The following is a 22,798-nucleotide window of genomic DNA, read 5'->3' on the forward strand; positions in this document are numbered from 1 at the left end:
GTACTTAGCTTTGGAGGAGGCATTTTGGGAAATGTTGCCAAACTGACGTGAATGATGCTATCTGTTCCGCAGTGCTGAGACTTACAGTGGCTTCTTTGTTATTTATCAAGGATAAAGAGGGGTAAGTGTGAGAGAGGAAACCATTTGTTTAACCAGTTCAGTCACTGACCAGCGCTAAGAAGGGAACATTTTTCTGATACTACAATCGTTGTGATAATTTTCAAATGTTCTCATTCTATGTTAGGAAAGGAATCAAGACCCTACTTTTTCTTTCTTTTTTTTAATTTTTTTTTTTTTTTTTTTTTTCCCTTCATGAAAGTCACAAACCCCTAAACACACAGTGAGAAATGAAGCCAACTATATCCAAGAGCTTGGTAATGAAGGCACTTACTTAAATGTAGGACATCCAGATTAAAATTCTTTCTCTGCTTAATTCCAAACAGTGTTTGCCCTAGAGCCTTAAGATTATATTGCCTTATTACAAGGCTGTTTGCTAATCAGTTGTATCTTGCTGTACATTGGACCAGAAATCCTGTCATGGAGCCAGGAAACCTGCCTTAACATACAATCTGTCAAAGCTCATACACTAGCACAAAAGGTCGGGTTTTGGCAAACTGATATTTATCAAACCAGTTTTGGCGAAAAATCTTCAAGCATCTTCATTGATGATGGAGATTTAATGAGGCACATTGCCAATTGTGCATGTTAATTGTTATTGAATCGGGCTTACAGAAACATCTGTAGTTAAGGGAGAAAAACAAACTGAGTAGTCTTGTCCAGACATAAAAGACATAAAGCAAACATTTCCTAGGGCATTACAAGGAAACTCTGAGAAGACAACAAAAGGAAATCCTGCAAGGTTCTGTTGCTTCGAGTTGAGCTGTAGTCAGGTAACCTTGGTGTAGTGCGTTGTCTCATTGGACTCCATAATTTATATTGCCTTCACTTGCTTGTTCTTCAGATGTTAGGAGTTAAATTCCAATAGACTGTAATGAGTACAGACAACATCCTGAAACAGTGTTCATCAAAAAAGTGGACAGACTACAGCGAATTTTAATAATTCATAGAGTCCCAGGTCCTGTGGTTGGACTCCAGCCCTACGTCCTGACAGTTTCCATGGGCTGACTCAGCCACAAGTGCTGAGAGTGCGCCGACACCCTTCTAGCCCAAATTTAGGATTGAGGAGAGCTTTCCTCTTCTGTACCTTACTATACTAAATAAACCTGGGGGTATCTGATGTAAAAGAAAAAAAAAGTACTGTGTTTCTCTGCTTTGGGATCCTACGTGTTTTCAGTTCTCCTGGCATCAGAGGTCATGACGATCTGGAGTGTTTCAGCCTGTTGTACTGGATACATCAGTCATGGTGGCAAAGCTTAGAAAGAACGGAAGAGGAAAAGCAGTAACATGTGGTTTGCCAAGTGTAGGAAGGAAAGTCATCCTAGGGCTATTTTGTAAAACGTCATTTTTGGGTTTGACACCATGCAATGACTACTCCAGCCTGTAAACACAGTCTTCACCGGTTGTTGTTCCCCTGAGTAAGATAAAAACAATGACTAGGCCTTGGTATGCCTGCAAATAACTGACAAAAAGAACCACACTAAGGACAAAATTCTCCAAAATCTCCTTGCTTCTATGTTCAGTAAAACGAGCTTATAGGACCCTAACGATTTTAGGTAATTCTTGTTGGATATTTGAGGGACTTCATTAGCCACAGCAGTAGGGAAATACATGTTCCACATCGACTTGGTTTCCTGCTAGTGATTTTGACTCAAGTTGGGTACCTTCAGGGACGGGTGCGAGTATTCCCTGGTCTGACACAAGGATGACGCTCTAGGAGAACCTTAGGTCTGCTTTAGAGCTTACAGTCCCTTGGGATACTCCTGCCTCTCCTTTCCCACTCCTGTCTCCCTCAGCTTTTAGCCCTTAAAGAGAAAAGCTGACCCAGATTCCAGCTGGAAGTGTGTGCTGCGAGGCAGGAGGGATTTGGAGACAGCTGGTTCCCAGGCAGCAGAATGTCTGCTCAGCACTGAAATCTTGGGAGCTTGCATTGCAGACCAGGTTGGGAGAGCAGCTGGACGCTTTATGAGGTGCAGTACTGAGCCCTGTACCCCAGTTTTTAAAAATACCTCAATTGCGTTTAACTTCTGCTCACTCTTTGCATTTTTAACTTTTGTACTTCGAAAGAATTTACTGGCTAACAGTGAATGTGTTATAAGCTCTTGCATGGTGAACACTTTCATTTCTCTGACAGTTAGCCTGCAGGCTTTCAGTTCTACTGAAGATGCCTTTGACTTTACTCATATGGCACCAGCCTTCCTGAGAGGCCTGAGACAGAAATCTGTTGGTATTGTGTTCCACACAATGACTTAGAGAAGCTGTCTAAAAAAGTAAGTTATTCACGTATGCATTCAGAGATGTGATAGAAAGTGAAATACTCGGTGTGGTTTGTAATTGTGTTTATCTAAGTGCAGCCTCTTCCTGTGTCAGAACAGATTTTTGCAAACAAGAGGGCAATGATTCAGTTCCAGGGGAAGACTGACAAAATAAACCCCGGCTTCTGCTGACCTGATGCAGTGCTGAACAGTGTCCTACCCTGGGAAAATATTTCCTGCTTCGTTTTCATAAATATTTATGTAATTTCTTCTGGGAAACACATCTTCTTCAGAAAACTGAACATGCTGCTCCCTGACACAAATTTAACTGTTTGTGTACACATGAGAGAATATGGGCATGCACCAAGCCTTGGATTTTTCCATTCTTATCTCAGGCATTTCTGTCTTTCAGAATTATGCTTCACCTTCCTCCTAGAGATCGCATCATGTCTTGAGCCATGGAGCTTAGTTCTGGCTCTGGAATTTGAACATCCCCGATGCTCTTTGGAGAGTTGTTATTTTGGGCTGCAAAAATAGGGACCAAATGTAATATTCTGCCTGGAATCACACTTCCGTCCTGCCCAGTTATGCCTTTCCCATTCTGGTTTGAAGCTCCTTTCTAAAAAATAAAAAAAATCATGTAAACAATTAAACAGAAGGTTTCATGGCTAGTGAAAGTATTTATAAACAGACCTAGACACACTGCTGTGAACTGAAACAGAGCTGCTGTGCAGCCTTTTGAGTTTGCTTTCTAAGTTTATAGTAGGAATTAGCTGCAAAGTTGTGCACAAGTTGCCCTGAGAGAACAGGTATACTCCCCACCATGACAAATGGAAAAAGATTCATTCTGCTCTCTTTAACATCTTTTAAGAGAACAGAAAAGTCACTGATCTTGAAGTCCTTGTACATAGCCTTGTATTAGTGCAAAGCTGAGCTTTGCTTGCCAACATGTTCACAAGTGGTTGATGTGCGGGGTGCTGTGGAGAAAGCCATGTGATGGGTGGAAGACAAAGTCACGAGAGACAGCAGACACTAAGCTTGGGCCCAGGATAAAACATGAAAATGAGTAAGCGGTACCTGGGTGTTATGCTGACCTGTGGATTTTTTATGAAACCTGTTTGTCATGCAAAGCAATGACAAAACTTCAAAGCACAAGCTCTGTTGATCCTAGTGGACCCAAGTCTCCTGGTCCTAGCATTCCGCTGTTGTGCCTTTTATTACCCATTTGACCTTATTGAACACAATATAGATTATATAGATCCTACATTTATACAGTCCTAAAATTATATTCTGCCCTTTGAAGGCAACTGCGAGGCTGATGTGGCCCCTGGTGAAAATGAGTTTGACATCCCTCATATAGATTATAATTATTTAGTTTTTTTCTTTTTTCCTTCTTCTTCAGTTCAAACTCTGCTGCACACTTTCCAAACAGAGCCAAACAGCTTTTTGCACTTTGTTCAGCACTTTGTAAAACAGACCCCGGAAAAGAACAGAACGGAGCTACCCACCCTGGAAGACTTATAAACGCATCCAGCAAAAAGGGAAGGCAAGGGTGTGAGGACAATGAGAGAGAGGGAAACACAATGAACAAGGAAGGATCCACAGGAAACCAGAGAAAGCTTGAAGACCTCCCTCCTAGCCCACAGGTATGTGATAATGTGTCCACAGTCTAAAACAGGGCATTTCAGACTTTTTTTTCCCTGTGTTGTTGAACACCATCAGTGGTGACAGTGGCTGCTCACTGCTTCGAAGGGGCTGACTTGCTGCTCTCAGAGCTCCCGACCTTGGTCACTGCCTGAACCCTGCCACCAAATGTGTCTCAAGACATCTGCCCTGCTCAGTGAACTCTATCTTACCTCCTGAGTTGCTTCCCCAGTGTTTGGGGACGCACAGTGTTGTGTAATGTGTATCATAGCGTTGGTTTCATATCTGTGTGGGTGTCGTTCTGGCAGGAAAAAGAAAGGTTTGAACCTCATTCTCCTACCTTCTGAGTTATTGTCTGCCAGACTGTTTGCTACTAAAGTGGAGGGAGGGTGATGGTGGCGGCATATTTTCTGTTTGACAGCCTAACAAAAACAAAGGAAAAAACCCTCACTCAGTTTGTACTCAGAAAGCTGTTCAGTTTTGAATAATGAAGAACAATTTAAAAATAAAAGTATTTTTCTGGTCAATTCTGATTATTGCTGGTACCTCTGGGGCTTTTGACCTGTGGCTTGGAAACTGAAGGACTGGATTCCAGCCTCCACTTTGTATACATGTCTCTGAATTGTGAATACTTGCTTAGCTATACAATGTGGTGTCATTGTGGCTAGGTTTTAATTTAATATTAGTTTAACATATAAAGTGCAGCACTAGCACAGATTGAAAGAAAGGATCACTGTGACTTCTACCATTTGGAGTAATTCACACCACTTGGAACTACTGCTGAGCCACTCCTGGCAAGGAAAAATATGAGCTATAGGGCTTATAAAAAGATTTCTGAATAGTAAATATTTTGCCATTGATGGGAATTTTTGGGAACCACTGAGTTTTCCACAGTATTCCCCAAGGCAGGATTCCCCAAAACTTCAAGTTTTTGTTTGTCTCATCCCCACACAGGAAATGACACCTTCTTGGGTGCTCTGCTTTTTAATCTGCCCACTCTCTGGCTGCAGCAATATGAGTATAGATATCATAGAACATATCTATATATATAGATATCATAGAATATATATAGATACATCATAGAATATATATAGAAGGCTCATAAATCAGCACAGTATTTCTCATCACCAAAAATTGGTGCATGGTTTTGTTTAATGTGTGGGCTTTTGTGATGGCATTCAAAAGAATGTATTAGTTTAGAAGTAACATTAAATCAGTTCCAAAGACAGCATTGAACTATGTCTAACACTGTCAGTAAAACATTGTCATTTCTCCAGAGATTTTGGAGATTCTGACTTTATTATGGGATTCACAGTCATTTTCAGTCTAAGGGACAGGAAGGCGCCACAACCTGATGGGTGCTGGCAGCTTGGTCAGAGCAGCAAGTGCTGGTAGGAAGCAGTAGATCCTGGCAGCATTTTGTCCTGCACTGTAGTGGAGAGGTCTGACCCCTTGGGCCCTAACCAGCCAGAAGAAGTTAAGAATAAACCTAAACTTGTGAGGACCTGGGTTAAGGTGAAGAGATTACCTCTAATATTAGCTGGTTCTTGGCTTTATAGCACAGACGAGATTTGCCATGCAAAGCATCCACAGTGCTGCATCACAGATCAGATGTTTTCTTTCCAAATACCGACAGCCTAATCAAAAGAATAAGGACTATGCAAATGGCAGGCAGAGCTTGAATGCCCAACCCATCATTAAGAAATCTCCAATTGCTCTTCTTTTCCTTCTTCTTCTTTTCTTGTGCAATATATATTCTGATCCCTTGGGGCCAAATTGACTTCACACAGTAGAGGAGGCTGTTTGGCTGATCTTGGAGGTGATTCCAGCTTCATGGTGTTGTCCATTAACGATTGTATCTGTGCAGAGTCTCCAGCCATGCTGTTGCATCCACATTCCTGGGCTTGGATTCTTGCCCTTGTTGCCCGCAGTCAGTGCATGCACGTCATCGCTTGGCTGCCCACCCCAGTACCCAGGCGGGAGGATGGTTTGGTGACTGCTCAGAGAGGTGGGAAGACAATTTCATAAGGGTACAGATGAGCACTGGAAGTGGATTTAGGCTGGCATCCTGCTTGATGCTGCCTATGCTAGTTCCCCAGCTGGAACTGGCCTCTTGTGAATGATAACTTTCTTTTTTTCCTTAGATTTCTAGACTTAATCAATCTGGAAATGAATTGCTGACTGTTAGGAAGGGATTCGGAGGCAGCATGTGTTTTCTTTAAGGAGGATCTGTGGCGGGGAATGAGTCAGTAACAGTGAGTCTTTCCCTGTATGTGGATGCCAGTGTGTTCTCAGTGCCAGCTCCCTCAGATGTGATGACCATACCTGCTGTCATGCGATGCCATACGGACAGGCACATTAGGAAAAACTTCTTCACAGAAAGGGTTGTCAGGCCTTGGAACAGGCTGCCCAGGGAACCAGTTGAGTCACCATTCCTGGAGGTGTTTAAAAGACATGTAGATGAGGTTCTTAGGGACATGGTTTAGAGGTGGACTTGGCAGTGCTAACATTCAGACTCGATGATCTTAAAGCTCTTTTCCAACCAAAATGATTCTGATTCTTTGTTGAGTGAGTGTATCTCTGTGCTGTGGTGGGGAGGGCGATGGAGGCACAAACTGAATGCTGAGCTGCCCTTTTTCAAGGAGACAATGGGCAAGAGCTTTATTGACTAGAACCTCTAAACATCATGGCAAAGGCATGATGGCTTTATACCTCCAAAAGTTCGCATCAACCAGTACTTAATAAATAGTAAGTAACAGGGACACACAGTAATAGAGCAAGGAAACAAAGAAATTGAGTGTTCTTAAAAAGAAATCAGTGATGAGAAAATGATAAGTTAGGCTTTATCTGTTATTCTAATTACATGGGATTAGAATCAGATTAGAAACATCTGCTGCTCTGATTTTGCTGCTCCTGGGATTCCTCAGCCCTTTCTTCCTAAGTGGAACATTTCAAATGAGCAGGATCTGGCCTGAAGAAATCCTGGAAGCTGTATTCATTACTTAGGTTTTCTGTTTGTGCTGATTTAAAGATTTGGCTGTTTTGATTTTCTTTGGATTAGCTGAGCTCAAGGGAACTCTCCAAAGGAATGTGCCATTGGTTTTCTGTTGGTGGTTTTTTATGTGATGCAATGCATTAAAACTTCCATGCAGGCAGTCATTAATTGTCGAAACCAAAAATACCCCTAAACTCCGGTCTACAATTATCCATAGTGTGCTATATTTGGGACACATTATGGTTTCTATCATTAAGAAGGCCTCCTTGTAATGCCCCATCACGGATAAAGCATAACCACAAAAAGGATGCATATGGACAAAATATAAAGTGAAATTATGGGTTTCTATATTGAAATGGAACTACTGATGATGCATGTGCCAGACATGAGTGACACACGGAACAGAACTGTTAGTAAACAGAGGAAAAACTATAAATATGCTTAAGACGAGACATCACGCATTTTTTCAAGTGACAAAATTTGTACTAAAAGAAAGAAAAAAGATCACAAATCTAGACAGACAGCACTGCTAAAAGTTATATAGCTGCATGATTCATTCCCCAAAGAAATCAATGTCAGGATGACATTTTTCTTCAGGCAGTACTGGCAACTGCTCGTAATTTGCGTAAACTTTCTCTGCCCTATGAAAACAAACCATCAAACCAAAAGGTAACCACTGAAACAGCTACCACTCAACCAAAAAAAAATTGTATTTTAAACAGAGAACAACACAAAACTGCATGAGTCAATCTACCGTAAACTTTCGGCAAATAGGATGTGTCATAGAGATCAACTTCGGTGTTTCCAAAGAGCACAGGCTTATACAGCAGGCTTTTTAGAAACAGACTGCACTCCAAATAGTAATTCCCTACTTTCAATAACCCCTGACTGGCTGCAACTGGTTATTTCTCCTGATATAGACAGCCAAAATAGCTGACTTGTAAACAGAAGCCTATGGAGCTAGATTAATTACTGGCATTACATATAGTATTCAGAGCTTTTAAAACCAGAAGGGATCATTACGATCGTCCCGACTGGCCTCCTACATAACATAAGCCTTGGAATTTCACTGAACGATTCCTGCTCACAGCTGCTGGTGCTGATGGGAAGATGTATCATCTCTATTTAAGTGAGTGAAAACACACCAGTTACCCCATTCCACTGGCTAGTTAACCTTGTTTTGCAACCTGCTGGATCTTCTGTAGTGCATATTTATTAGGGTATATTTAATATGTGGGCCTGTTTAACTATATTTGAAGTATTTCTTCTATCAATTTTAGGCTCAAATGCCAACTAGTTCTACACCATACATCCTGAAAGCCCATTTATGACATGGTGTATTACAGTTAGAGAGCACCTTTCCCCCTAAAATCATGCTTCTCACCAGTGAAATTTTTCAGCACACAGCAATACATGTTTCTTTGTTTGCTTTCCATTAGATAACAGTTCTGAGGTCCACTGTTTTGGCTTGTTGCAGCATATGCTGTTCTTGACAAACTCCACAGCTGTTTTAAGTTGGAGGCTCTGGTTGTTCCACTGTCTTTCATGCAGGGAGGTGGCTGAGATGTTGCCTGGCTGTCCTTAGTGACCTTGATTTTTCTCATTTGATGGTCCTTAATGTCTCTCTTGAGAAAAAAGTGATTTCAGCTATTTGCAACAAAACCTCAGCGTTTTGCCTGAAAAAACTTTTAGAGACAGCCAGCTTGCTTGGTAAAGCAAGGAGTCATCTCTCCATTATGCATGGGAAGATGATTCAGTTTGCAGATCGACCAGTGAAGTGCTACAGAGAGAGTAAAACTGATCCTGTGTGAGTCAGTTTGGGCCCAGCAAAACTGAGTTTAGGCACAATGCCACAATCTTGCTTATGCAAGTTGTTCCTAAGAACAGTCTAGGTCCAGAAGGAGTTGTGCTTGTGTTTTCCATTGGCCATGGTATCGCATAACTCCAGAGCATGGACTGTTGATTTAATAGATTTCTGTACAGCATTTGACTTTTGTACTTCTATGTGGGGGAAACATAAATTCCACTGTGAATAAGAAATCCAGGTAGCTCTTTTAGTCCCACTTTGTTATGCTGGAAAGGCATGTGACAAGAGTTTGGGAAGGGTGCATGGTGCAACTATGAAAAAGATAAGAGCAACAGACAATGTATTTCAAGCTACTTTTCTGTTGAAAGGAGGAAATCAGATAAATAGAAAAATGTGGAGGAGGTACAGAACTGGAGCAAGCTTCTCTGTTTGGAGCGGCTGGATCAATGAGCCAAGACCAATTGTATGAGGTCAAGTGCCACATCCTGCACTCGGATCACAACAATCCCAGGCAGCGCTACAGTCTCGGGGAAGAGTGGCTGGAAAGTGCCTGGGGGAAAGGGATCTGGGGGTGTTGATTGACACCAGCTGAACATGAGCCAGCAGTGTGCCCAGGTGGCCAAAAGACCAAGAGCATCTTGGCTTGTATCAGGAATACTGTGGCTAGCAGGACCAAGGCAGAGATCATCTCCCTGTACTTGGCGCTTCTGAGGCCACACCTCAAATCCTGTGTTCAGTTTTGGGCTCCTCATGACAAGAAAGACATTGAGGTGCTGGAGAGAGTGCAGAGAAGGGCAATAAAGCTGGTGAGGGGCCTGGAGCACAAGTCTGATGAGGAGCAGCCGAAGGAGCTGGGGCTGTTCAACCTGGAGAAAAGGAGGCTGAGGGGAGACCTTATCACTGTCTACAACTGCCTGAAAGGAGATTGTAGCATGGAGGAGGTTGATCTCTTCTCCCAAGCAACAAGTGATATGACAAGAGGAAATTACATCAAGTTGTGTCAGGACAAGTTTAGATTGGATATCAGGGAAAATTTCTTCATCACAATGGTTGTCAGGCATTGGAACAGGCTGCCCAGGGAAGTGGTGGAGTCACCATCCCTGGACATGTTTCAAAGACATGTGGATGTGGTGCTTGGGGACATGGTTTAGTGGTGGACTTGGCAGCGTTTTAGGTTTATGGTTGGACTTGATGATCTTAAGGGACTTTTTCAACCTAAATGATTCTGTGATTCTCCAGTGGGTCTTTGAATGAAAATGAAAGAAAAAGCATGAGTCCAAGGAAGCAATTTTGCAGGTGGATGTCCAGAAAGAAAATGAAGCGTTCAAGATCTGTTATGGAGAAGTAGAAAAACTCACATTAACTTCCCTGAGCTTTGCACCAAATCCTTTGTGAATTATATAACATGGAAAGTCACGTGTAAGTATGTGGAGCCCAGTCCACTCCTTCAACAGGTTCGCTTCAACAGAATGACATAAACTCACACTGGGAACAGGTATATATAGAAGAACATAAGAATGGACATATCAAAGGACCTTCTATTCCAAGTGATCGTTTTTCACTTACTTTGGAAAGCAGAAAAAATACAGGGTGAATTCACATGACAAATAAAATTATAAAGATAATAAAACTTAAGCAGAAAGTTTGCTATTGAAGACAACTTTCTGGTTTTGACCTGCAATATGATTTTGTGTCCATGAGTGCTTTAATTTTTGACATAGCTGATCAATCTGTTTGAAGTTTGTTTTGGGAGTTTCTGAGGTTTGCAAAAAGGAGAAATCACAAAGAAGGGTTGTTACATTTAATGTTGGTGAACAACTTACCAACATCCCAATGAAAAAACAAGGTATAAATCATTCCACCACTGCTGGATCAAGACTATTGAATTATTCAGTGAACTGTACTGGAGAGCAGTAAAATAGTCCATCATTCTCAGTATTTAGTCAAGTACACAGAATTTCGGTAATTTGACTTGATCTTTTCGTAAGACAGAAAGAAAATCAGTCTAAATGTCCATTCTCAACAACAGAATATGATGGAGTGTCAGAAGATTGGATGTTTTGTACCATTTCTTCAACTGAAATAATTTTTTTAACATCGTGGATGTATTTGCTCACCTAAGGATATTTTGGCTCTGATAGAAAATTTCTTACTACCTCACTACAACAACTTCAGTTGGTATCTGTTGGAAAATGTTACCAATAATTCAAAGAATTGCCTAAAAATGAAATGTTGATACATCTTTATAGATAGACATTTTAAAAAAATTATCATCTTCTATGCAATTTCACAAAGCAGGGCTATGTCTTCCCTTAGCTTCCTGAGAAGATCTACTGTCATCTGCATCAGAGACTGAAACAACAAGCATGCTCTTGATAGTCACTTGGGAACTATTAGCATAACCTCTGTTTTTCTGTCCTTTATTTTTGTAATGCTCACTGACTGGAAAAATGAATAACGATGTAACTGTAAATGGTCTTTTGGAAAATCCAGAACTTTCACAGAAGAGTCATGTGGACGATCACTTGTTCTCCATGTCTCAACTCTGTGGTGGTCTGGGAGGCAAAAAAGACCTTCCTCTGGCAACCCCCAAAGATGAACAAGTTAGAAAATAGTTGTACTTGGGTATTTTTGTTTCCTGACATCAAAGCCTCTTGAGAGAGAAGTGGGCTATTACATGACATTATTCTTTTGTTCTTCCTGTAACAGCTGTGGCAGACACTCAGCCTTTGCTTTGCACATTTAAAATTCTGATTCATTTAGGGAGACCAGATAATAAACCTGCTGAGGGTTTCTCTCATCCTGAATCTGTTGTAGGACTTTTACTGGGATAATGTGGACCAGCAACAGCCCCCATACATGGGTGTGCACTGGAGGAAAGGAGGAAATGCAACTGATGAGCTGTAGTAGACTCTTCTCTTTTACTGCTTTAATCACGGGGGTGGCAGCCCGCCTACCTGCACGCCTGGGAGCCCTGACCCATTTCAGCATAAAAGGCTCTTGTTACTTCATCCTGAGGAGTTTTAACATCTTTGGTGCTTCCAACAGGGCTTTGAAATATGACTGTGTGACAAGCATGCACATAGGTATGTGGCAGGACAAAAACCATGGAGCTCTTAGTGTAGAAAAAAAACCTTTTTTAAACGTTTTTTTCCAAATTGTTTTTCCAGAGATGTTCCCACCTCTCGCTAGCAGAGCTCAGGGAATCAATGGCTGATCAGCAGCACCACAAGCTCCAGTGCAGCCAGCACAGGAGACGTGGCAGGGATGCTGGTGCTGCTCTCTGGGGCCAGGGGCCTGAGACAGGTTCCCTCCTGTGCCCCATTCTAGGAGCCCTCTCCACCCTCTCTTCCACCAGTTCTCTCCACTGGAGATAAGGTGTGTGTGGCTGGTAGCTGACAGTGTTCATCTGGTTTCTGCAGCAACTGACTTGTGTCACAAGCACTCAGCATTGACGTCCCGCTGATGATGAAGAGGTGGCTGCGTGTCAACAGAGTGGGCTTTTCTTAAAAAAAAAAAAAAAAAAAGCAACACAGTTGAAACTCACACTTTTTCCTTTTTTTTAGGTGGAAATTCAAGTCCTCTGAAGTTGGGAAATGCCAGATATTTGTCTGTCTGGCCAGCCCAAATTTAGCCTCGTGTTTGTGTGTTCTGCTACGATCTTCAGTTGCCTTCGTCATGGGCTCTTTCCTCCCCTGGGCCCTGATTCATGTGAAGTTTGGCCTGGTTTCAAAATCAACACTTTGAAATTAGGAAGTACCAAACCTGGGGTTTCCCAAGTATCTTTCATTCTGCAACTTTGCATGAGTGCCCTTCTGCATTTCAGGCCTAGCTTAAACACAAAGTGTCAAAATTAAGGCTATCTGGGCAAATGCAAATGTGTTGTTTCCTCACTTCTAAAAATTCGATGTTGCCAAGGTTGCAATCTCTTAGTGCTCTTTCTTTTGGTAAGTAAAAAACAGTGTAAAAAAGCAGCCATTGAATCCAGTAATCTGAAAAGTTCAGTGATATGAATGAACTGTGGGCTACCAATACAGCCTTGCTGCACTTAGTGGATCAGTTCACCCATTCATGTGTACCTGTCACTTTTCAAGAACGTAAATCAAGGGCTAGTATAAACTCTAAGGCACAGGAAAGAGAAAAGCAAATAACATGTGGGCTGTAAGCAGAAATGCAGCCTTTCTTCTTACCAGTAGAGAAGAATTGTAAGAAAACCAGCAGATATTTTAAAATCAGTAGGAATATAACCCTTCCAGCCCCCAAAACAAATTACGAAGAAGGTTTAAAAAACATCTTCGGCCAAAAAAGAAGACCAAATATTATAGACACTTATTTATTTTGGGTCTTAGACCAGGCTGCTGAGCTGAGGCTTGGCAAACCTACACCTTGTTTTTGGTTTTGTCACTGACCTGCTGCCTCACACAAGCAGACCCAGACATGCGGTGCTTTGCTTATTTACCAAGTAGGCTTTTGTGGCAGATTGTCCCTTTCTTATGAATTTTTCTTCATGTGGATGTCTAGCTCTAAGATTAATCTAACAGTAACAAAACGTTACAAGTTTTCAGCCCTAATTTATTTTCCTTTTCCACAAAGAACCTCTTTCTGACGTTTTGCGTATTGCAGTGCCAGCGGAGGTGAACAGATGCAGTTGAACTGCTAGGCAAGAGCCCTTCCCCAGGATGTAGGTGAATTGTTAAGACAGAGCCCTTTCCAAATGGCTCCTGTTCGTTGGAACATGCTGACTAAATGTGACAAAGTGCTCTGCATCAGCAGTGCTTTGCTTGGTCTGAGACTGCCAGCTCCTCAGTAAAAGCTTTTTGACGCAAGTGCCCAAAGGCATGTGAGTTCCTGTTGTTTGTAACGATAAACTACTCTTTAAAAGTGGTGTTAGTTTTGAGAAGATATTGTAACTGTAAAATATTTCTTTGTCTAAAGCAGCGTGGTATTTGACATTTTCAGACTAAATGTGCCTAAGCACCATTTTGATGTATTTGAGTATTAAAGACGCACCTCTATAAGGAAAATTGTTTGGAGGTTTTTAGTTCACCAGAGAATGGTGGTTTATTTATTATTTCAACAAAATGAGAGCACCCTTGTATTATTTTGGAGATACATCCCCCTGTGGGACTGGGTGCAGAACACGCACAAAGCACTCAGGCTGTTGCACATGTGCTGTGTAAGAGGGATGAGGCTTTACCCAGATTCTTGCCTTATGCCTCAGAGCAGCTCATACAAACTGTGCTTTTAGTCCCTTCATCTGGCATGTTTGGTACAACAAGAAAGCAGGTAGTTTCCATACTCAGATATATGTGTACCATAGCAAGAGAGGTAGCACTGCTTCCAGCGAATGCTGCAGGTACCACACGCATAAAATCTCCACATGACTTTTACTAAGTCAGCATTGAAAGTGAAAATGGCTCTGAAGAGAAACCCCCTTAGGAAGTGAAGCCTGTGACACCTTTATTCTACCTAACTGAGGGAAATAAAACCTTTTAATCATCAGTCCAGTATCACAGCTGGCTGATTTCACAGACTGCCAAGGATCTGTCAGCTTTATTGTCAGATCTATTATCTGTTTTGCTCCTACTTTCTGTTTTCACTTAGATAAAAGAAGATGAGCTGAAAAAAAAATAATTAGTTACTGAGGCATCTCTTTCTATCTTGGAGAGCCTAGGTGGTTCTCACTTCCCTGATCACCTTTAGCAGACTGTCCAGTGAATTAGGAGTCATAGAGGAAATAAGCAGATTTAGACAAATTCATTTTCAATTTGATACTCCTCAGTCTTCCAAGCTTAAATGTTAAACAAAAAATATGGGTCAATCCTGATACAGTTAAAACATGGTACCATAGTCTGTGCGCCTGGCCGGCTTCTTCATATGCAGTCCCCACCTGTGGAGATACCTCTGTTATTTGCAGAATTTTCCCTTCCCTTCCCTTCCCTTCCCTTCCCTTCCCTTCCCTTCCCTTCCCTTCCCTTCCCTTCCCTTCCCTTCCCTTCCCTTCCCTTCCCTTCCCTTCCCTTCCCTTCCCTTCCCTTCCCTTCCCTTCCCTTCCCTTCCCTTCCCTTCCCTTCCCTTCCCTTCCTTTCCCTTCCCTTCCCTTCCCTCTTTCCTTTTCTCTTATGGGTCTTTTGTAAGTTTATTCAAAATTATTTGCCAGTAACTACAATGGCTAACTTTTGTGCTAATTCAAACCTTGCAGGCCAAACACACGAAAAAGGTTGTTTCAGTAAGATCTCTGTAAGTTTGATCAAGGTCTGCTAAAACTGAACTTGTAGAGTAGTTAGTTTGGTAGATTTGGAGTTTAATAATTTGTAGAGAGTTGGAGAAAACTCTGCTTTTCACAGAAGGCTGTCATTCCAGCATATGAAGAACTGCATGATCCCTTTTGGGGGGGAACAAAAAAAAATATGCAAAAGCTTCAGCATCCCATATTATCTAACAGTTTTGCCACATTATCTAGTGATTTTACACTCTAAATGGGCACTTTTAAAAATAATTCATGGAATGAGATTGAAGCATGAAAGCTGATAGATGCAGCACTATGAGGAGGGCTGAAAGGGGAAGGTCTATCTGCTTTCCCTCATTTTACTCAGAAAGTATTAAATCTACTTGAATGGGTAATTAAAGTGTGTTGTAGTATGTTAATATGCTAGGGTTGTTCTTATTCTGATTCTGATATTTCTATAGATAAAATGGACCACACAGGAAAAAAAAAATCCTTGTCAAAATGTCATTTAATGCATGCTGTTGAAAGTGAGGTTTTTGTTTTATATATGATTGCCATTGCTCATCAGCACTTAACAGCTCAATTCAATAGGAGAGATGATGGTAAAATGTTGGTACACTTACTCGTCAAAAACCTTGTTTTTGTTTTCTACAGGCATATGCTTTTGGCCTATAGCTCCCTAAATCTGCTGGGTATGGCAGTTTCCTTGAATATTTGATGTTATTTGTGGTGACTACAGCAGAGAATTTAATTATGAGACATAAACTCTACCAATATGTTCAAACTGTCTGTGGATATTTCTTTCTTCATTGGCTTTTCTTTGCTTTTCTATCAATTTATCTCTACTTCTTGCAAGGTCCATATTATGATGTTAAAATTCAGGAAATATTTCTTCACTTTCTGCTCTGTATTCCATATCTGAACTTCATCTTGAAGCAATATTTTGCATCTGTTATGCTTAATTTTTTGTAGTATGTCTTACACAATTTTTGTAGCTACAGTAGAGAAAATCAATATTTTATTATATCCATTAGATATATAATTTGGATTGCAACTGTCCTCTTAAGAAGTAAGAGTTTCAGCTCTTCCTTTAACATACTATATACACAATAAAATTTGCACTAGTAAGTAGCTCTGTGTCTCAGAAGACAATAGTTTCAGGCTTTATTTTAAGTCTGCCTCTACCTGTGTCACAAGATCATGCAGATGCAGCTCTGTTAGACTTGTGTGGGGAACAACTTTTGACAAAAGAAATACTGTTTTGTGAGCATGTTAATGAGGGAAGGAGCAACTTCTACTGCTGAAACGCTGAATTAGAGTTCTAACTTCAACAGAAAAATTGGTTATCTACAGTTTCTCTCCATCACAATAGTCTTCTTCCAATAACTGACATATATATTAATTTTTCCTATTGTATCTATGTAAGATAGATATTATGAGCAGGTAGAAGGAAGATGCATAAGACTTATTGCATTGTCAAACCTATCTCCTTCAAAGGGTAGGAGAAAATCCTCTTTGTTAGCAGCTTGAGTTTCTTGTGTTTAAACTGAACAAGAGCTGAGGGTACAAAGCACACCTGAAGCTCATTACACAGCTGGGAAGGCACTATTTTCTCTATTAGGATTGTGATCTTCCTCCTTTCTTCTATGAGCAGATGTGGCGTTTACTTGCATGAATGCCAGGCATATGCATGGTGTCTGCTTATTGTTTAATTGTATTTATTTTTTTTTTTTAACATCTATTAATTACTCTGGTCCCTGTGCTTGCTTATGAAAAGTGTAAACAGAGCTCTGGAACTCAATGAGCTCAAAACCAAGCATTTGATGATCCTTTTAGAATCAAGTCCTTAGTCCTTTTCCTTGTGTCCTGCTCTGGTATAGCAATTTTTGACACTTAAACTCACCTTCCTTCATCAGAGAATTTGTGGAGAGTATATTTCTGCCATAAGAATATGTTTTTATTGCAGTGATAAATCCCTGAAAGAATAGTTTGTAATGGAAACACTGATGGCTCCTTAAATGATTATGGGACCAGAAGACTAGGCAACACTTAACAAAAACAAGGGCATTTTTTAAAATTAGACTTGCCAGTCCTACCTTCATAAGGACTAGAGGAAGTTAAATGGTTCGGCTCCAACCTAGAGTCAAAGCCAGCAGTGCTGACTGTATCGTACCGGGCACAAACTTGGTCTGAGACCTTGGAAATATTCCGCTTTCCGAAGATCTTACAATGTACCTGGTATCAGGCAGCCAGGGGAATCCTGGAAGGAAAACCAAAGTGTCACAGGAAGTGGAGCTGTGATTCAGAAGGTGACATTCTGCACCCTGAGTCACTCATCCCTGCGGGGGTCCCCTCCTGCAGGTAAATCCAGCACCCAGGCTCTGAGTCCTCACCACTCCCTGCTGCAAAATGCCGGCTGACACTTGTCACAAGAATAGCAGCATCCATCCTGTCTCTTGGCTATATTACAAACTGGGTAATTACCTTAAAGTTCTGGTTGCTTTAATTGCCTATGGTTGTTTCTGCTGCACTTCCTTCCCCTCTCTCTGTGTCGTGTTGCTGGCACTGTTACAATAGCTGCCCTGTTTCTCGGCGTGACTGGCTTTGCTCAATGCCCAAGGGGAGCTGGCTAGATTTCAGTGATTTCTGAGTTACTCCTTCTTTATTGTGCCTTTTTAGCTTGTGCCACCACTGAAACAAAAGCTGAACTGCCTATCGTGTTTGGAAAGTGCCCAGCCTACTGGGGTTTGTATCCAAATAAGAATACTGCTAGCCTGAGGAACACTGGAAATTTGTGCTATGCCAGTAAATAAAAATAATCTTTACATAGCATCACAGGCACCACAAAGCACAAAGTACAATAGGCAGAAGTTCCCATTCCCACACAGAAGACATACTTGGCTTGAGTCAGTTGTTATATTTTATTTCTAGTGCATATTTTAACACTACCAGCAAATTGTCAACCACATGTATCTACATCAGGAGCACTTAGCACATACTCATAAAGAATGAGCAATTACTCTACTCCTTTGCAGGTTATTTTTAAAATAAAGAAGTTCTTTCTTACAATTATGGAATAATAAGCATTGCAATTAATGTTAAGAACCAAAGTTTGCTAGGTAATAAAAGCACAAATAAACTTAATTATCCTAAATGTCAGTTGCATTTTTATCTAGAATGCCATAATAATAACTGATTTGATTTCTTTTCAGTAGCAACTACTTTAGAATGCGAATTTTAGAATGACTCTGGGGCTGAGAAACCATACACCAAATATCTGCTTTCAGTAGATTTTAATGGTGGCTTATAATGGAAAAGCTGATAGAACTTTAGCCATTGCTTTTCTATCAAATGCTGCTGTAATTCCAAATTAACATGCCTCATGTTATCTGCTAGCTCAGCTGCTTGCTTGGCTTTCATTATGATTCAAGAAATGCTGGTTCCTTGGTAATTTCATTAATTTTGATGTCTGAGAGTGGCTGTTTTGAGTTTCTTCCTCTGTTCAAAGCATATAGCAGAAAACACTCAGTGATTTGCTAGAAATCTGATCTCGGTAAGTACTGAGTGTCTTTGACTTGGTTCTGTTGATTTCAAAGGGCTGGGAGTACACAGTGACTCACAAGACATGTTGGCACCTGGCAGAATCCTGTCCTAATCGATCTGTGTGGTGCTCAGTGGTTTCAGTTGGCAAAGAGTCCTGCAAACTATTGCCTTTTATTGTATTATACATTCCAACCTAAGTGGTTTTGCAAGCCTTGAAGTTTCCTTTGAGCTCCAGATTCAAGTGTTTCTGAAGCATTAACATAAAAATCCTTCAAAGTATCATATTTCTCGACTTTCATAATGAAAGCATGCAAACTGTAAATTTCATAAATTTCGGTGAAGGAAAATGAAGCAGTGTTTTTAAGCTTGCAACTGAGGGCATGTTCAAAAGCTCTGTGAGTCTCAATGGACCTTTTGATACACATGCTGTGAGTTTGGGGTCTCTTTCTGAGTCCCAAACATAGCACAATTCATGTAAAACCTAAAAGAAACACAGCTGATATTGCCATAATCATCAATTATTTCATTCAGTTCCCTTTAGAAAGGGGCCAGCCTGCCTTTAACTTTTGCCAAAACTAAAGTCAACAGACTATTTAAGCACTCAGCATGCATATCCTCTTACTTTAGTTCCTTGGTTATTTTTGAACATTTTCAGCCTTCTAATGCATGTACCTGTGCACTTGTACGTGTCCTTTTAATACGTGAATCTGAACTGGTTTTATACTGTCCTTTGGCAACTGTAGGACAACTGTCTAGTCACTTTGTGCAAAGAGTGCAAAGGATGCAGGTGAAACTAAATCTTAAGGCAAGAACTTAAGAAAAGCCTTAAGAATGGCTTAAGAAACACCAAATTTTAAAATGGACCCTGAGTTCCCATTTCAGGGATATTTTTTCTCGAGATGGTGCTTGCCCACATTGCAGAGCTGATTTCAGTTATCCTTTATCATAGAATCATAGAATAGCAGGTTGGAAGGGACCTGGTCCAACCTTTTCTTGGCAAAAGCACAGCCTAGACAAGATGGCCCAGCAGCCTGTCCAGATGAATCTTAAAGGCGTCCAATGCTTGGGAATCCACCACTTCCCTGGGTCGATTATTCCAATGGCTGATTGTTCTCATAGGGAAAAATTTCCCTCTTGTGTCCCCTCGGAATCTCCCCAGGAGTAACTTGTACCCATTGCCCCTCATCTATAGTTTTATAGTTGACTTTATACTCAGTATCTATTATATCCCTACATTATACATGAAGGCCCTTTTAACTTGAAATATTGATCTGCCAGAGGGTTTAATCTAAGCATCAGTTAACAGAACTCTTCAGGTATTAGCAAGACACAAGCTGCCTCCTCTTCTTTGCTTGCAGTCTTTGATTGTCTGCCCAGAACTTCTCCCTTGCACCAAAAAGGGCTGGGAGTTGCCTCTCAGTTCACGTTTCAGACCCACAGTTCAGCTGTCCAAAGACTTAGGACAAGTACCACAGCTCCACAAGGCTTCACATCGTGCACAGGTGACTCCAGTCCAAACAAAGCACTTCAGGTATCACTTCACAGTGTGGCCATCTCCATTAGCATGAGGCTAAATGGAACTTAGAAAACACAACACTGAAGTCATATAACCATAGGATCATTTTGATTGGAAAAGACCTTTAAGATCATTGGGTCCAATCATTAACCTAACACTGTCAAGCACAACCCAAGTTGTTCTCCCATATTCTTCAGTCAGTGAGACTTGCATCCATCCTTCCACACTTTTCAATACCTATAAAAACCAGACCACAGCTCATTTTGTTAATTCATTTAAGCTGAAGCAAAATTCAGTGTTTTTCAATAGCAACCACCAAGTGAGGAATGGACACAGGGAAGTATGTATGCCAGGGCCTCATCTACAGCTTGCATATTAAACAGTTTCTAAATGAAAAGGTGGTTTGCTGTGCTATAAAGTCATCTTTTTGCAGACCTACAGCCCACCGGAACGAGGGGACAGGATGGAGTGTGCCTTTTCCAGTATTCCCCACCCACTGACCCAGAGCATGAAACCCACAGAGTTCTTGGAACTGCAGACAGTGTTTGAATTCAGACTAAAACTGGAAAACAGAAACTGGCCTTTTTTTTTTTTTTTTTTGAGTCACATCAGTCAATGCTATTTACAAAATCGGTTTATGGAGACCACAGGTGGACACTCTGACTCATTACACATGAATACTAAATATATCCAAGACAATCTTGGAAAATCCCATAAAGAAAGAGGGAATAGCCGTCTGATTTTTATATTTATAACATCGGGTTTTGGATGCCAGTAATGGAAATTATATTGTTTTCACAAAAAGCAGGTGAGGGACAGTAAGGGACTGAATGATTGCCAGGCTGTGTGTGGCTGGACGGAGAAGAAGGCTCTCAGTTAGACGAGAGGAAGGTTTGTCATGCTGCCGTAGGTTGCCATTCGCATTTGTGGCAGGCTGTGGTGAGGTTAGCAATGCATTCCACAATTGTCAGGAGTTAAGCAAATGTTATGTCCTTTAGCCAGGGTGAAAAGCACACCTGCCCAGGAAGCTGGCGCAAAATTCGGTCCTGCCTCAGCTCTCCTTCAGTGCTACATGGAGAATTTGAGTAGTACTTACAGCCTCATATCCTGCCACACATTTTAGTCTCTCTGATCTTGAAAACCAGGGAGGTCCGAGGTCTGTAATATATAAAGGAAAGCAGATAATGGATCCCTTTATGTTTGTCGTCACTGAATTCTGTTTTGATGGATGTTCCAGTGCCCAGGCTTCTTTTGTTCTCACTGCTGAAGGAGGGCTATTGGTAAACTCCCTGTAGTCCCTCACTTAGCCCTGAGAAATGCAACAGGATAAAAATGAAAAAAGGCATAGATAGCAGTTCTAGCCCAAAAGCTCACTTTATACATAACCTGAGACACAACAGCTTCTGTTAGGAGAAACAGAGGAATGAGTTGGCTATTCTAATGTATACATTTCCCTGAATGGCTAGTAAAGTGAATAAACTAGATGCCAAAATGCAAATTTTTTACTTACAGATCACCCAAACGTATGTTGTGGGTTTATGGTATTTTTCATTGCCAAGATCCCAAACCAAATTCTGTCTAGGCAGAGCTGATCAGTTCCTCACTACTCCAGTCTTTGAAACAGCCTCAAGGGGTAGTGGTCTTCAACTAAAGGAGGGGAGATTCAGGCTAGACATGAGGAAGAAATTTTTTACGATGAGGGTGGTGAAACAGTGGCCCAGGTTGCCCAGAGAAGTGGTAGATGCCCCATCCCTGGAGACATTCAAGGCCAGGCTGGATGGGGCTCTGAGCAACCTGATCTGGTTGAAGATGTCCCTGCTCATTGCAGGGGCTTGGACTGGATGACCTTGGAAGGTCCCTTCCAACCCAAACTATTATTTGATTCTAACTACAAAGAACTTCTCTGTCGTTGCTGTCTTGCTCAAAGTAGCAATGTGTGGGTGGCTGTGAACACAGACACAGTGAGAAACTACTGATGCAAAGTCAAATTAGAATCACAGAATCATATCAGTTGGAAGAGGCCCTCAGGGTCATCGAGTCAAATCATAACATAACATAACATAACATAACATAACATAACATAACATAACATAACATAACATACATAACTCTAGCACTAAACCATGTCCCTAAGAACCTCGTCTAAATGCCTTTTAAACACCTCCAAGGATGGTGACTCCACCACTTCCCTGAGCAGCCTGTTCCAATGCCTGACAAACTTTTCTGTGAATAATTTATTCTTAATATCCAATCTGAACCTCCTCAGGCACATCTTGAGGCCATTTCCTCTTGTCTTATCACTTGTTACTTGGGAGAAGAGACCAACCCCCTCCTTGCTCCAACCTCCTTTCAGGTAGTTGTAGACAGTGATAAGGTCTCTCCTCAGCCTCCTTTTCTCCAGGCTGAACAGCCCCAGTTCCCCCAGCTGCTCCTCATCAGACTTGTGCTCCAGACACCTCACCAGCTTTATTGCCCTTCTCTGCACTCTCTCCAGCACCTCAGTGTCCTTATGATAAGCGGCCCAAAATCGAGCACAGGATTGAAGGTGTGGCCTCACCAGTGCCGAGTACAGTGGCACAGTCACTTCTCTAGTCCTGCTGGCCACACTATTCCTGATACAAGCCAGGATGCTGTTGGCCTTTTTGGCCACTTGGGCACACTGCTGGCTCATGTTCAGCCAGCTGTCGACCAG

The sequence above is a fragment of the Nesoenas mayeri genome (genome assembly GCF_963082525.1).
Source record: "Nesoenas mayeri genome assembly, chromosome: 2".
In the NCBI taxonomy this organism is placed as follows: Eukaryota; Metazoa; Chordata; class Aves; order Columbiformes; family Columbidae; genus Nesoenas; species Nesoenas mayeri.